The sequence below is a fragment of the Schistocerca nitens genome, chromosome 3 (genome assembly GCF_023898315.1).
Source record: "Schistocerca nitens isolate TAMUIC-IGC-003100 chromosome 3, iqSchNite1.1, whole genome shotgun sequence".
Lineage (NCBI taxonomy): Eukaryota > Metazoa > Arthropoda > Insecta > Orthoptera > Acrididae > Schistocerca > Schistocerca nitens.
Genome location: NC_064616.1, coordinates 643,481,290 through 643,496,979, shown reverse-complemented (window position 1 = coordinate 643,496,979; position 15,690 = coordinate 643,481,290). Strand labels below are relative to the sequence as shown.

At 41.8% G+C, this 15,690-nt stretch overlaps 1 protein-coding gene across 1 annotated transcript in view; it reads right to left on the bottom strand.

Moving 5' to 3' along the window:
- Nucleotides 1–15,690, bottom strand: part of LOC126249378 (uncharacterized) — a gene marked incomplete at its 3' end in the record, with an annotated part of 812,647 nt that overhangs the window by 666,000 nt on the left and 130,957 nt on the right. The window lies entirely within an intron of this gene.

Sequence of the window (15,690 nt, the reverse complement as noted above, 5' to 3'; positions counted from 1 at the left end):
ACACACAAACTCATATTTTGCCCATTGCTGTTGGAGTAATTAGAACCAGATCGTTAGAGGCTAAGCAGGAAGCAAGAAGACAAAACTAAAGAATGCAAATTTAACTAACAAATGGGCACTAACATGATGATGGGCGTGTAAAACAATTTTGCAAAAGGAAAAGAGAAATGTCGCCAGGTATAATTTGCCTCTTGTTAATAATCCTGCCTTATTTCATTCACTGCTTAGAATCTGCACGTTTGTTAGAGACTACTGCGTGCTTTCATGATTTGTTTGTAGTGGAGGCATTAGAGATAGTCTCATCATTCGCTAATTTGTCTGAGAAAATTGGAAATACTACAATAACCAGTAAAATATTCATTGCATAATCTGTAGCTTTTTGCAGCGATTTCGTTGTTTCAACTTGTAACTCCAGTACTATAAACTACAGGTTATGACAATTGTTCTAATCATTTAATTACGTCAGTAAGTGGTATTCTCTTTATATTTTCGAATTTCATTACACACTTTGAACGTATCTCGGTTTCATCTACTTCGGTAACTTGTAGCGTCATTCTCCTTTTGTTAAAAAAAAAAAAAGTATGAGAAAACGTGTGTTCATTTCTTTTGCGAATAGTGTAATACTGAACTTGCTTTAAACTCATAACAAAACTTCGTCCCAAACACATGTAATTGTACTATGAATTAGCAATAGAGAGAGCCATGTTGGGAAAATTACTAGGATTGGAGAACAGACGGTAATGGAAGATGTGATTACGACAGTAATGGAAATGGAAGCAGGTGACAAGAGAAAATAGGTGGTGGATGGACCAAGAAAGCTTTTGAGTTCCCAGAAAAATAAAAATATCGTAATGACGTAATGTAACATTAGTGGTAGTTATTAGAAAACATGCATGAACAACACTGATGTGTAGACAAGATGAGACTATAATTCAAGGATAAGTTTTGAAAATATATTTATCCTGCTGTAGAAGTCATAGAAATGAAGATGACGATCTTCAGCTTAAAGACAATTAATTTATTGGCGATAACCGTATAAAGACTTTGAATTAATAGCTGTCTAAATTTATCGATCATGATTTATAAAAAAGAGTTGTTTCGAAAGTAGTATATTTATTGGAAATGTCACGTGTAATCTGTGTGAGGTGCACAGTCTACAGCATTCCAGAGTTTAACGACTACGTGACAGTGCCTTCGGGAGTGAAATTTAAGCTATGCAAATCACTTTCCCTGTTTGCATTTGTCCTCACTCTTCTTAAAATATGAACTTTCTGTAAGTCACGTGAAGTTGTAAATGAAAGAGCCCGGACTTTGCGTTATGTACTATGGATATGATGAAAATGTTCAGAATTATTCGAAGTACTACATGCGTAATAAATACACTATGACTGGTCCACAAGTGAGCAATGTAGCCAATAAGGCGGGGCATAAGGCAGGTTGGTCTTCATTTGGTCCCTTAAGACAGTGCCCTGTGGCTAACGACAACAAACACCCTTAAAATAGCAGAATGGAAATCCGTGGGCTATTTCCAGCAGCCGTTAGTCGCTTTCTGTTTGTTCTGCCAGCCGTCCTCTTCGCTTTTCAGTTTGCCACTCAGAAGCAAAGGAAATGAGAAGAAACGGACAACGATAGCCATTGTATCTGCCGGCACAACTTCTGGTGGGCGTTACTGGTAAGCTTCTCACGTTGCAGCCTCAGTGTTTGTTTCCTGCGCTCTTAATTCACTGTAGATTTCAGTTAATGAAGCTATTATAATACTGAAGTGGTAAATTGACCGATGCGGGAATATTTTGTTCTCTTTCTGGCTTCATCGCACACTAGCACAGAAAAAGATGCAGGAGTAAAACACTTTACTTCTATTATCGATGGACCGAGTTCGATAACGCTCTAGAGTCCAGATTTAGGATTCATGGGGTTGTCTTACACTGTTTTTGTCAAACCGTGGATGAACATCAACAGAATTTATTTCATAGTTCGCATTAAAAGCAATGGATTGCAGTAAACGAAGCCACAGCAAATAATTTAATGAAAATATGCCACAGAAAGCATCGATATACATCGCTTTTGTAAATCAAGTTTATTGGTCATTATTATTTCCGTGTTTCAATCACATCCATCTTGAACATTCGTTTGAAAATACTGAGCGTCCATAGCGATTATTGTTAAGGCTGCAGCAGCTACAAAAATCACCAGGGGTCTACACGGTCGAAAATTAGCCACTTCCTGAGACGAACTTTGTATTAATAGTATTCTAAAAAAATGGCGGCTTTTGTTACAACTATGGAGACATTTTAATCCACCGCTAGCAACTTACTAGACCGGTCAGCTGCTGTTTTAAAATATATTAAGTAATGTGCTCACTAGCTAACAGAAAGCCTGAAGATGGAGTTCCGCCCTTTAGAATCTGCAGCTGCAGCGCTTGGATTTAGCCCTCACGTATCGACATGCGTCGTAGTTGCAGCACATGATTCTTCCAACATTTCACTGGAGTCACTATATGACGTGTGGTCGAAAGCTTTCCTTGTTGCTACTTAAGACCAGTAAGACCTATTCATCGCAGTCTTCGCGCCTTCGTTTTTGCGCTATATTGGGTTGGATCGTCAACTCAACGGCTGATGATTCAGCAAAGCTCTATAGCTATTTTTGTCTCGAACAGGTCTTAGGTTATTCTGACACATCTTGTTCTAAGTTCAGAAGTTTCAATTCTTTCTTCATAACCCACGCAACGTTTTAATCTCTCTGAATGACACGAATACTATTACGACAAGGCATAATGTTTACTCGATAACGTACTACAAACTACGATGTAAGTCAAATTTTTTTCTCTTGAACAGCGATTCTACTTTGGGATATCCACCGAACGAGGTGACGCAGTGATTAAGACTCCAGACCCGAGTTTCAAATCACCGTCCAGACATACTGATTTAAGTCTTACACAGTTTCCCTAAAACGGTTATGGCGAATGCTGGGATAGTTGATTTGGAAAGAACAAGGCTGATTTCTTTCCCCATCCTAGTCAAATTTGAGTTTTGCTCAGTCTCCAGTAACCTCGTTGTTGACGGTATGTCATGCTCTAATCTTCGATTTATAAATCGGGAGATTCAGTGAACCATGCCCAAACTCATATGAACAGCAACATTTCTAAATTTTTAAGCACCGATAGGAGTGTCGAGGCAGTTAAGAGACAAAAACTGCATTTGGCAAGAGTAGGACCCAAATATAATCTGGAAAAATTCAGTTAGGTTTCCTGTGACCTCCTTAAATTACTAAAGGTAAATGACTGGCGCGTTCTTTCAATAGCACTTATCTGACTGATCAGTTCGTCACTGATTCGTCCCTAGTAGCCTCGACATCAACAAAACACTAAATTATTGTTTCCCTTTCACTTAAGCCATTTGTGTTCAAAGTTCTAGATTTCTTAGTTGAAAGCGAAGATATTATAAGAGTCGATTTCAGAACCTTGTTCTGCTGAAGTTAGTCTGTGCCTGTTATCGTTGAAACAGCTCAACTTGACATTTAGAGGTCTCTTCAGTCTGATGCGAAATCCGACTTAATATTTTCCACATATTCGGAATTAAGTGTTGCACTGAATGCCACATAAAGCCTCCAATCGATCGGAACTGAATATAGATATTTACATTGACAACTTAATATTCCACAGATATAATAATCGTGTTACACAGGTCTTACCTTACTAATCGTATATAACGACCGAAAATAGTAGTATTAACCGAATACCTGGGAAATAATAGACAGAAAAATCTGATACTGGTCTTTGTCGTCAGATCTAGAGTTTACAGTGTGACCAAGTGACGACAGTGTGTAGTTGGAACTCTTAGTGCTGATCTTATTTTTCGGCAGAAGTAGCCTTGTGGGTAGAAGTGAAGACTGCATCTGTTCTCGTGGCTGCATTACGCACGGCGAGTGCCTTCATTATTGTTGCCAGCCACGTATGGTCGCGGAGCCCACGGCAATGCATGAATGAGTGCCCTGGAAGCGGTCCGCACTACAATAGCCGGCGTTGTTTGGAATTCCAGCGACTACTAACTATAGCCGGGCCTCGTTTGTATAGGCTGGCGCTCTCAGCCGTTTGCTTAGGTGAGACGCGCAGCTTCTGCTTACGTTCTTCCCAAAAACTCAGACGAAATTCGGCAACGGCCTGTTTCCTCCCAAACTCGCCGTCCAAAAGCAGACAGTCGTGTTGCGTATTTCTTTGTAAAGAGGTCCATTTCCGACTTCTTAATGGGATGTTTATTTGCCGCGCTTCGGAGCGTCCTGTGGTATCCTGAGTAGAATAGTATGGCGTCGATGTGCCACAGACGTACTTTTTTTTCTTTTCCTTACATACAAACGACCTTCTTTAGCGTGTTAGAGAGTCTAGATTTCGTAGAATGGTAACATTTAAAATGCCTAGATGACTCTAAGGGACAAATTTTTACTGAAAAATAAAATATTTTTATGTCATAGAATTTGGCGCAATCTTAGGTCCCAACTGGGAAAAGTTAAAAAGCTGTTATTGCAGTACCGCATCTCATTTTGCTTAATGAAAGTTAATCGGATGCCAGCTAACTGAGTGACTGTGGGTTGTAGAAGGAGGAGGGAAGGTCATGGTTTAACACCTCTTCGACGACGATTTAATACAACAAACGGGGCACAAATCCGGGTAGGACAAGTATGGAGAGAGGAAACCAGCCGTATCAGTCTCAAAGGAACCGTTCCGGCATTCGCCTTGGTCAATTTAGGGAAACTCCAGAAAATCTAAGTGTAATCATTATATTTAATAGCGCATGAAGGAAAATAAAAATGTCTTCTTCAAACCGTATACAGAAGTTTCAATTTTCGGACTCATGTTTCCCTTATAATTACAAATTTTTTAATGCTTCTACTGAATTTAGTCGAAAACTTTAATTACTTGCCAAATTAAGATCGAAAAGAATCTGTATTACAGAGGAGCGAAAAATTACGGTATGTTTGGATAATTATGCAACAACTGGACTGTAGTATTTATTTAAATCAAATATGTTCAATGAAACATACGATAGGATGTACCACCTCTGCTATGAACAGAGCGCCAAATCTATATAGTTAACTCCCGTTGATACTGAGGTCATTAAAAATGGAGCACCAGGCTCTTGTGGACATGAATGGAAAATGAGTTCGACATCGGTCTCGGTGAAGGACTGACGTTGGCTCTCGCTTTTACTGATTGAAAGAAACTACGGGAAACGTAAATCACGGTGCTAGAGGGTGGTTTGCTCTTGGTGAATACTTATTCATTATCTTAACCACTGCAGAATATTTTCAGTTTGTGTGAGATTATCACTGAAGTGGTCAGATTACTTGTTCGGATCACAATAACGTTAATTTTTCAGTTGTTTTTATAATAGTAATGAATCATTTACCATCCCCCCAACAGCGTCACCAGCTTATTAAGGTTACACACACACACACCAGGAAGATTACATCTTTATGAAATATCTTGACTGTCGTTCTAACTCTAAGCTCTTTCTTCAATAATTCTCCGATTATCCGTGTCACGCTTGTAATGACAAGCGAATAATCGGAGAGTATGGGGAAAACCTGACCCCGGAGACCACCGCCACGTGCGCAAAAGCCGACCGCTGCTCGAACGGTGCTTGGCGCGAGATAATGAGCGTAGAGCTCATACTGGGCTGTGTCTCATAAAAATCCCGTGGCTCCCCGTGAGTAACGACGTGGCAGCCAACCACGACCCTGCGGGACCAACAGCACAGCCACTGCCGTTAGCTGCCGGCGCAAATCATACAAGCGACAAACAAAATTTTTATTTCTGTGGCAAACGTCGATAGAGCTTTTGCTGCTTTTGCGGAACAGACGTTTACCGAGATCGGAACAGTCCTTTTGACAAGATTTTCGTCGAAATCGTTTCTCCCTAACATTCACTCAAACAGTATTCTTTGAAATATGGTTGTTCGAACATTAATATTTATGGGCCGCCGAAAATACCGCGCCTTGTTCTTAGAAACCTGAGTAACAAGTCGTAAAATCAACTCCGTATGGCAGTGTTTTACAACTATTCGTTTTAGTTCTGCACACTGCAACACAAGTTTAAGCGGGTCCGTGTAAGATTTTTAGTGGAAAGATAGGGTTTTGCAGGAGGAAATAATTAATTTAGATTTAAATACATTTTGTTATAATTCCTTCTAATTGCGCAAAAGAACTACCACAGATCTTCTGAATACTATATGTATTTTGTTACTTTATAGCAAGGAGAATTTAATGTGGGGTCAGGGATTTTCTCTGCCTCGTGATGACTGGGTGTTGTGTGATGACCTTAGGTTAGTCAGGTTTAAGTAGTTCTAAGTTCTACGGGACCGATGACCATAGATGTTAAGTCCCATAGTGCTCAGAGCCATTTGAAGCATCTGAATTTAATGTAAATATATCATCTTTGACTGGTATTATTTTGTGCTATAGAACTGGAGAAAAATGAATATCTTCACGCCCCCGAATGTGACTTAATCAGCCTTATCGATTTCTCACGGCCACCACGTACTACATACGATACAAACAGCAGAATCTTTGTACAATCTGTTTCGAATAATCGATGAATAAACTCCTTTAACATCATTTCGTGAAAAAGATAATATTCCCATATATTTCATTGTAAGATGACTGAATATTATCGTAATACCATCATAGAGACTGAAACGCCCAGTTGAAAAGAAAAATAGCAAGCCTTGGAACCCGATCGAGATCGCCACGTTTTACCGGCCCTGTCGGTATCATGTGTAGTCGGAAATGCTGGAATAGCAGGTACACGAGCGATTCAGAGTCGAAATATTGTACTAGAAAGGCACGAAAATGTGCAGACAGGAAAATGTGCGTTCTCCTTCACTAGTTTTCAACTACACGTTTTTAGTGCTTATAGCTCGCCGAAACAGTGCACTTCCCATCTGATAAGCAAAAATTAAGGATGATATGTCGAATACTCTGGCAAGCTGTAAGTGAACAGTCGTTCACTACCGTTTTTATTTTCTGTGTGACAATAAACAGTTACCTGCGGGAGACACCACAGAAAGTGCTGCTCAGTCATGTAGAGACTAATTTGAAAAAAAAAAAAAAAAAAAAACATATCTACCATGCAACCAGTTTTTCAGCTATTCTCAGTTATTATTTTTCTTTCCAAGGGAAGTAACTGCTGATTGCGAAGGCGTAATCTTTGTCACTTAAAGACTTTTCTCTCTTCAGTGACACACAAGTGAACATAACGAAAAACATCAGTCTTGTCACCCCCAGTCGTGGCAGTAATCCTGCCTTTCCGGGTGCATTTTCTGAATACAGGTCTGGTGGTGGAGGATTTAACATCGTAAGGTGGGCCATTTGAGCCAGGCTCCCACACCGCTCTCGTGGAGCGTAGGTGGCGGCGTCCTGCCGTCAGATTATAAGAAATGCAAACATTTCGTGGCTGTCAGGTCATTACGCAGCGGTGCGATGGGGCCGGCAGATAGCAGGCGGCGCCTCGTCGCGTGCTGACAACAGATTCTGCTCCATCGTCACGAACAATATTTCAGGGCGTGCAGAACCTGTTCTTTCCTAGAGTGCAGCGCGGTCCCGGGCCTTTGTCGACTGCCAGGCGCGGTATTTACACGGCAACAAGTGCGTCGCATCGCCGGACGCAATCTGTAGCTGGGCGCCCACGTGGCCCCGCCTACATCGGTTTGTCACGCCGCCCTAAATGGATTGTCGCCCCGAAACTTTAAACTGCGTCGCTCTATTCATCGGCGCTGTCTGGCCTCCTCGGCGACCACCCGAGTCCCGGAGAACGTTTTGTTGTTAAACGACCCGTTGATGTCGAGCTGATTACAAGTCAAGAAATTCCGCTCCCCCGTGCAAGACAAGATTGTACAGTTTGTTGACGACTGGGGTGGAGCGTCTGGAAAACTAATCAGGCACGTTTCCTAGTAGGCTGAAAATATAATTCCTTAACATCTAATTTCTTATCTTAAATTAGTAACTGTAGCAAACGTGTGGTTGGTTTGGTGTTCTATTTTGCTGTGTGTGCCGCACACCGATAACTGCAGAGGCTGTCACCAGCCATGCTGTCTCCAGCCGTGGCGCCACAAAGTTTCGAACAGTCGCCACACAGATGGTGCTTATACAAGATAACTTTTCGACACGCTTTCGCAACAAAAACCACAGTGAGCCTTCTACATCCGCCAACAGTTATGTCATTCGCCAAAGAGGGCGCTAAAACGAGGAACTACTTTCTTACTCGGCCAAATAGATCACAGATGGACATTCTTCCGTCTTCGCGGATATATGTGGTTCAAAAAATGGTTCAAACGGCTCTGAGCACTATGGGACTCAACTGCTGTGGTCATAAGTCCCCTAGAACTTAAACCTAACTAACCTAAGGACAGCACACAACACCCAGCCATCACGAGGCAGAGAAAATCCCTGACCCCGCCGGGAATCGAACCCGGGAACCCGGGCGTGGGAAGCGAGAACGCTACCGCACGACCACGAGATGCGGGCGCGGATATATGTGGATTCACAGCTATATTCGGCCTGTTCACCACCAACAACAGTTGGTGATCACCAGGTCCAGTCTACAGTCATCGTCAGCTGAGACAAATCCTAAAAGATTATAAAAGCCAAGCTCCGCTTTCTGTCCCTAAAGGTTCAGAACATGTCAGAAAGAAAGGACACAAACATATATACAAGGTGGTCCATTGATCGTCATCGGGCCAAATATCTCACGAAATAAGCGTCAAACGAAAAAACTACAAAGAACGAAACATGTCCAGCTTGAAGGGGGAAACAAGATGGCGCTATGTTTGGCCCGCTAGATGGCACTGCCATAGGTCAAACGGATATGGCTCAAATGGCTCTGAGCACTATGGGACGTAACTGCTGTGGTCATCAGTCCCCCAAACGGATATCAACAGCGTTTTTTTAAATAGGAACCCACACTTTTTATTACATATTCGTGCAGTACGTAAAGAAATATGAATGTTTTAGTTGGACCACTTTTTTCGCTTTGTGATAGATGGCGCTGTAATAGTCACAAATATATAGCTCACAATTTTAGACGAACTGTTAGTAACAGGTACGTTTTTTAAATTAAAATATAGAACGTAGGTACGGTTGAACATTTTATTTCGGTTGTTCCAATGTCATACATGTACCTTTGTGAACTTATCATTTCTGAGAATTACCTGTAAATACCACATTAATGCAATAAATGCTCAAAATGATGTCCGTCAACCTCAATGCATTTGGCAATACGTGTAACGACATTCCTCTCAACAGCGAGTAGTTCGCCTTCCGTAATGTTCGCACATGCATTGACAATGCGTTGACGCATGTTGTCAGGCATTGTCGGTGGGTCACGATAGCAAATATCCTTCAACTTTCCCCACAGAAAGAAATCCGGGGACGACAGATCCGGTGAACGTGCGGGCCATGGTATGGTGCTTCGACGACCAAACCATCTGTCATGAAATATGCAATTCAATACCGCTTCAACCGCACGCGAGTTGTGTGCCGGACATCCATCATGTTGGAAGTACATCGCCATTCTGTCATGCAATGAAACATCTTGTAGTAACATCGGTATAACATTACGTAGGAAATCAGCATACCTTGCACCATTTAGATTGCCATCGATAAAATGGGGGCCAATTATCCTTCCTGCCATAATGCCGCACCATACATTAACTCGCCAAGGTCACTGATGTTCCACTTGTGCAGCCATCGTGGATTTTCCGTTGCCCAATAGTGCATATTATGCCAGTTTACGTTACCGCTGTTGGTGAATGACCCTTCGACGCTAAATAGAACGCGTGTAAAACATGTCATCGTCCCGTAATTTCTCTTGTGCCCAGTGGCAGAACAGTACACGACGTTCAAACTCGTCGCCATGCAATTCCTGGTGCATAGAAATATGGTACGGGTGCAATCGATGTTGATGTAGCATTCTCAACACCGACGTTTTTGAGGTTCCCGATTCTCGCTCAATTTGTCTGCTACTGATGTGCGCATTAGCCGCGACAGCAGCTAAAACACCTACTTGGGCATCATCATTTGTTGCAGGTCGTGGTTGACGTTTCATATGTGGCTGAACACTTCCTGTTTCCTTAAATAACGTAACTATCCGGCGAACGGTCCGGACACTTGGATGATGTCGTCCAGGATACCGAACAGCATACATAGCACACGCCCATTAGGCATTTAGATCACAACAGGCATACATCAACACGATATTGACCTTTTCCGCAATTGGTAAACGGTCCATTTTAACACGAGTAATGTGTGTCACAAAGCAAATACCGTTCGCACTGGCGGCATGTTACGTGATACCATGTACTTATACGCTTGTGACTATTACAGCGCCATCTATCACAAAGCGAAAAAAGTGGTCAAACTACAAAATTCATATTTCTTTACGTTCTACACGAATATGTAATAAAAATGGGGGTTCATATTTTAAAAAATGCTGTTGATATCCGTTTGACCTATGGCAGCGCCATCTAGCGGGCCAACCATAGCGCCATCTGGTTTCCCCCTACAAGCTAGAGGAGCTTAGTTCTTTGTAGTTTCTTCGTTTGATGCTTATTTCATGAGATATTTGGCCCGGTCACTATCAATGGACCACCCTGTGTATATATTGTGTGTTTGTGTGTGTGCATCTGGCGGCAAATAATGATACCTTTCTGTGTACCTTATGTCCGACAGGAATCAGACGGAACCGCGAGCATTGAGGATAATGGACAGTGGAACGATGCATGTACAGCGCACGACAAGATGAGCATCTGCGTTAGACGGAAAGTGTGCTCGGATAGCCGAAACCCTTAAGGTGAGCGCTCGCTTACAGCGGGAAATCCGGGTCCGAGTCCCGGTCTGGCAAAAATTTTCACTTGTCGCCATCGGTTTTGTTACAAATCCCGAGTGTGGCTGAGTTCTGAGTCTCTCTTACGTCGTATATATATATATATATATATATATATATATATATATATATATATCCACTGAATAAAAAATAGTGTCTGTTCTTTCGGACATGTCCGAACACACGCTGGACGCTGTACCTCACGCACAACAGTAAATTCGTCAGGATACAGATACAGGCCTTTTTTGATAACTTTTCGACACGACGATTTCTTAACACCCACGTGCACAAATAAACGAGGTTGAGATTTCGTCGGATTTTGATCCAGGCTTTCCTTCATTCGAGCAATATTTTCTGGTGTTCGATCTCTTTTCGGATAGTTACGGTTTTTATTTGCCCTAGAACCACTTTTGGACCGTTTAGCCACTATGTTCTGGATTGCAGACTTTGCTGGATGTTCTACAAAGACACGTCCAGTCTTAAATTCGTGCGCACACTGTTTCGCACAACTTTTCCACGAAATGTGTTTCGCACAACACTCGACAATAAATACATGTATTCTGTATTGCACTGAACTGGTCACTAAGCATGTCCGCTCCTGTCACTCACTCAAACGTAATAACATACAGCTAAGTTCTCGGAACAGAGCACGCGGGCGATGTACACGTGCAAACATGTGGCAGCAACCGATTGGTGAATCTAAATGATGTTTTCCAGCATTTTTTTGTGGTGGGCAATCCTCTTGTTGATTAGCGACGGTCAGTTTCGCGCCAGTTTTATAAATATTTTCCACACTAGTTCCTTTTGTCCATCCTGTGTTAATGTCATTATTTTAATTTTTTCGAGCAGTCGTAAGATAAAAAAAAGTAATAGTTAATGTAGTATGGAAGAGGTAGAACAAGTGTTAGAAATTATGAACTCATTAGATGTTTTTGTGTTTTCTCTATCTCTTCCTCTCAGTATTTGTGTGCGCGCGCGCGCGCACGTGTGTGCGTGTGTGTGTGTGTGTGTGTGTGTGTGTGTGTGTGTGTGTGTGTATTTGTGGGTAACGTAAATCCTTGGAGAACTCTGTTGATCGATGACACCACCTTTATCATTTGCTTAATTAGCGTGTACCAATCAATCTAGATTGCTTTAAACCCGAAAAAAGATAGTTGTCCTTCAGCTGTATTTTTTGCATACTGATGAACGAATTCTGACAGCCTGAGTCTCAGATACGTGTTTAAAAGGTCCTGGCGTAGTACAAAACTCCGTCCGATAATGGAACAGCATTCCTGGAAGAACACTCAAAGAGTTTCCGACTGGATAAGCGGTTCGTTGCCTCGGCAAAAGTTGTTAGATGCTGACAAGGACAGGAAATCTGAGTGTAAAAGTATCGTCGGGTTCAAGAATGGAGCACAAAGAGGCATATTTTAACTGTAAGTGTCGCATTTTATATAGTGATGATGTCATTTAACAAAAGTCACCATGGGAAGGATGCCAATTGATGATATGACTATGTGCGACTGCTACGGTCGCAGGTTCGAATCCTGCCTCGGGCATGGATGTGTGTGATGTCCTTAGGTTAGTTAGGTTTAAGTAGTTCTAAGTTCTAGGGGACTGATGACCACAGCAGTTGAGTCCCATAGTGCTCAGAGCCATTTCAACCATTTGATATGACTATGGATTTATACTGACTTCAGACGTGCGGCTAAACAGAAACTCACTGAAACATAAACCTCGGGAAACAGTAATACTCGAACTTCAGCCATAAGGCGTTATACAAAGTGTTGGTTGTGAACGTGAACGAGGGACGTACTAACTAGACATCACTGGACCTAGTGAGAGAAATTTCCGTGTATCACATGTAAAACGCATTCTAAGAATACACAGTACAGCAATATGCGTTCGGTGTCAAGCTTACGAACCTATTTCTCGGCAGAATTATCAGCTTTTCTGTGTAGGAAAGTCTTTGCTTTGAAATAAAGAGGAGAAGCCATTACTCGAGACTGAAATCAAGAAGAAGTATGTATGAGTATTTCGGCTGCTAGCGTAATGAGCGTAGCTGATTACAGAAGGTAGAACTATGAAATACCGTTGACAATGTTAGGTGAAGGATTTGTTAGGCTCACGTACTTCTCAGAAAGTTCCAATCACTGTGCTTCAATTCGGCCTCTGCATCCACCATCGGCTGAATGACAACTTTATGGTAGTTAGAGAAGCTTTTCGGAATTTCTGTTCATCCATTGCCGTAGAGAAGACACTTAAATAAAAACCGTGGAGACACCTATTTTTTCCGTAGAAATCTGTATTCCTTCTTTCTGTAATTTTTTTGCGTAAGAAAAACAGATTTTACACCTACCATTTACAGGCATTGCGCAACATGTGCTTACAGTTAGTTTGTCATGAAGCCTAACTGTCAACTAACACCTAACTCCTAATCGTTTAGGAATAAAGCGAGTTAAATTTCTAGACTTTAATCAGGTCGCTTAATTTTTCTGTATTCGGATCAGCTACGAAGTTCTCGTCTGGCGCGGGATGTGATAAGAAGCCCGAAGATAAGGCCTTGCATACCGAATCCAGACAAACAGCAGTCGCATTCTTCTTACTGACTGGCTTTCTCACAAAGAATAGGAAAGTTATCAATATGACACCGATTCAAGGCAGATAATCCGTGAGCGAGCAGGACTTTCACACTGGCCATCAACCTCTATCCAGCGCGTGCTAATCGTAATAGCGGGCTGCACTTACAAGCGACCGCCTCTGCTCTTGTGTTTCGTTCTTCATCAGACAAACCTCCCTATTGCATGGAATGAGCAAGGTGAAACAATGTTTAAGACATGAATTTGGGAGAAATCTGCTTCTATTTCTTGTTCGGTCATCAAGGTTTGAGTTTTCCGTGGATTCCCTGTATCAATTCCGGCAAATGCTGGTATGATTCGTTTGAAACGGACACGACTGATTTTCTTTCGCATTCGAGCTTTCACTCAGTCATTAATGAAATCGTCGCTGACGGGACGTTATACACTATTGCAAGGGGGGCCTGTAGTAGTCCTCCGTGCTGCTACTTTGACGGTGCTCGGTGGCTACTGCTAGAGACATCCATCAGATGAAACTGAAACACTGGTCAAACACCCAGTGAGGGAGAATTACTAAGTCTCAGATAACTGGTAGTTTAATAGCAGCATATTTCTGGTAGAACACATATTATTTATTTTACTGTTGAAGTGGTAACTGACATGGCTATCTGTTAAAATTAACTGTAGTACATGCATCATTGTTATGTCTCCTAGTCTCGCGAAGGTTAAGCACTCTGCCAAACATCATTCGCAGAAAAGAACAGGAGGCCACTCCTCGTGGCTCTTCAGCTGATACGCATGTTTACGACTCCTTAATCCAGACTGGTAGTTAAGCAGCGGGACTTTCGCATACGAGAACGTATGAGAGCGACTGCGATCATTAACCGCACGCGATGTTCGGCGTTAGCCCTTAAGCGCGACGCAAGCGTTCCCAAAAACCTATAGTTTCAACAGATCTCGTGAATCGAAAGGTCACAGTGTCACTGGTTGGCATTGTGGTTTTCCGGTGTTCCAGACAAATGCGACGAAGTGTAGACGTGTCTGGGCATGAGAACAATCTAACTGCCAAATAAAGGTTCATTTCCTGACACTCACGTCATAGCTAAAAACTGTTATAATTACACTGTGCAACATCATAAATATGCAATACATTTAAAATAATACATACACTTTAAACATGCACATACGGTACTAAAATCACCAAGTGGCAGCATTCTCCTTAAATGCACAAGCCGGCCAGTTCACGATAAGGATTTCACCTTACAAATCTCCACACATCAACCACTACCGTGAAAGTGTCAATCATTTATGGAAATCTAACTCAGTTAACAAGACCCTCCATACTGATCACAAAGAAAAGTACCAGCATATGGTTTTGAACATCATGATCGTCATAGTAAATTAACGAAACTGTTGAATTCAACAATGGAGTTTCAACCGAGATAGCTACTCACACTTAACTACTACATTACATGGTTTAAATTGGCCATATCTATCAATAAATTCATGTGGATGGGAGATTAACCACCACCAAACAATTGTACATGGAGCGATAGATACATCTATTTAAACAGGAAGAGAACTCAGTCCCTTTTACTAGATATTACTAGATATTTATTTAGAGAAGAAAGACAAACACACGCATTGGTGTTATTAGATCTTACAAGCGACTTCACTTCCCGTCATTAGAGCTGTAGGCCAAAGGATACTTTCTCTTAAGAACACAAGACGGAAAGTTAATTTTCCATATTAGTGTATTTACTCTGCTTTGAACCTCACTTGTCGCTTTTCTGTAGCTTTTTCGCAGTCTTCCTCCAGTGTTTTCTAACTTATGAACTCTTTCAGATCTCAGTCGCTCAATCAATGTATCACTGCCAGTGACTGTCGCACCCTTCTTCCATGTGTAGCAATTCCTGTTTCACCCACACCGTTTCAGTGTATGATTAACTGTCATGAGATCTGTATTTTTGAGAAAGTGTTTCTGTTGCTCTCTAGCCCGCATGAAATCAGATATACCAATTCTTTGCCTCTGATTAATTAAACCCGTTAAACTGATCTTGTGGGAACTGCAGATGCGTCAGAAACACCAAGAAGGCATTTTATAACATGGATTCTCTGTCACAGGCGGAAACAATTCCGCAACATGCTAACAATCAAGTGAACAATTTTGACTGAATTCATGGCAGTATTTATTTATGATCCCTGCTGTGACTCTAGTTCCGTAATAAAAGAGTAGTTCGTTTGTTACGCGCCTACACA